The 1,319-nt window shown below is 60.1% G+C and overlaps 1 pseudogene; it reads left to right on the top strand.

Annotated features, from left to right (window-relative positions):
* The first annotated feature begins 489 nt into the window (after positions 1 to 489).
* LOC124233409 (calcium homeostasis modulator protein 6-like) lies at positions 490 to 1,097 on the top strand (annotated as a pseudogene).
* The last annotated feature ends 222 nt before the right edge of the window (positions 1,098 to 1,319 follow it).

Genomic DNA, 1,319 nt, shown 5'->3' on the forward strand with positions numbered 1-1,319 from the left:
TGTGACTGTTTGGTCTTACTAGGAGTTGGCTTAGCAATTAGGATGGCTGCAACAGAGGAAAATCTGGCTTTTTCCCAGTTTGCCCAGGTCAGAAGCATTCTTTCCATTGAGTGGCTGCATTGGGTCAGGAAGGGTAAGGAAACCAATTTTCCTTGTGAGTTCGGTGGAAACAAAGGTAATAATGGAACAGAGTGGTGTATCCTCTGTCACAGTTCCTGAACTGGGGGAGAAAGGCCACCAGTGCGGAGGCCTCTGGAAAGGGGTGGGTACTGGGGAGGTCAATGGTGTGTGTTTGGGTCTGTTTGTCAGCCAGAGCCGGTTGGTTGAAATAAGAAAGCAAAGCTCACGAAGGCCATAAAGCCCATCCCTTTTCGGAAGCTACTTATTAGCAGAGTGCAAAGCCCCAGCCCCGAGTTCTCCCAAACCATTAGAGGAGCAGGGCAGCGAAGAGGCAGAAGCATCCGGACGGGTCCTTGACATCTGGGGTAGAAGGACCATGGACAAGCTTCCGGAGGTGCTAAAACTGTGCCCAAGTACTCCATTGTCCCGGGCTATGGCCTGGCCACCCTGCTGACAGCAGGCGGGGAGCGCCTCCTCTCCACCGTGGTGTTCCAGTGTCCCTGCAGCGCCACCTGGAACCTGCCCTACGGCCTGTCCTTCCTGCTGGGGCCGGCGCCGGAGCTCTTCCTCCTGACCTACGTGCTGAGCGCGCGCGCCTGGCCCTTGGTGACCCGCTGCTGCTGTGCCCAGGGCGCCTGCGCCGGCTGCGGCGCGGAGCGGCGCGGGGCCCCTGGGAGGACTCAGCTCCCCGGGGCCGCCTTGGTCGCGTCCACACCTGGGTGGCCGTGGCGCTGCTCGGGGGCGCCTTCTACGAGTGCGGCGCCAGCGGGAGCACCCCTGTGGCACGTTTCCTGTGCGCTGGCCGCAACTCCAGCTTTGCGGCCCAGCTGCCGCTGGTGCCCTGCCGACTGAGCGAGGAGTCCGACGCGCAGGACCTCCTGAAGGAGCTCAGGGCCCAGCCGCAGGTCGGGCGCTGGCGCTCGCGCTGGGTGCGGTTGGGAGGAGAGGGCAGGGGCGGAGAGGTGCGGGCTTCTGAGGTGCGCACGGGGTGGGGTAGAAATCAGTGCCCTTTCTCTAGACAGGTGACACCAGAAGACAAAGTAGAATGGCTATTTGCATCTAGTCAGCAGACAGGCGAACATTTAAATAAAACGAATGAAGAAGAGAAGAGGCAGCCAATAGTGTCAGGCATCCACTCTGGGCCAGACAACGCTCTGGGCCGTCTAGGTCCGTCCTGCCTTATTCTCTTACGTCTTTAT

The sequence above is a fragment of the Equus quagga genome, unplaced genomic scaffold, assembly GCF_021613505.1.
Source record: "Equus quagga isolate Etosha38 unplaced genomic scaffold, UCLA_HA_Equagga_1.0 202319_RagTag, whole genome shotgun sequence".
In the NCBI taxonomy this organism is placed as follows: Eukaryota; Metazoa; Chordata; class Mammalia; order Perissodactyla; family Equidae; genus Equus; species Equus quagga.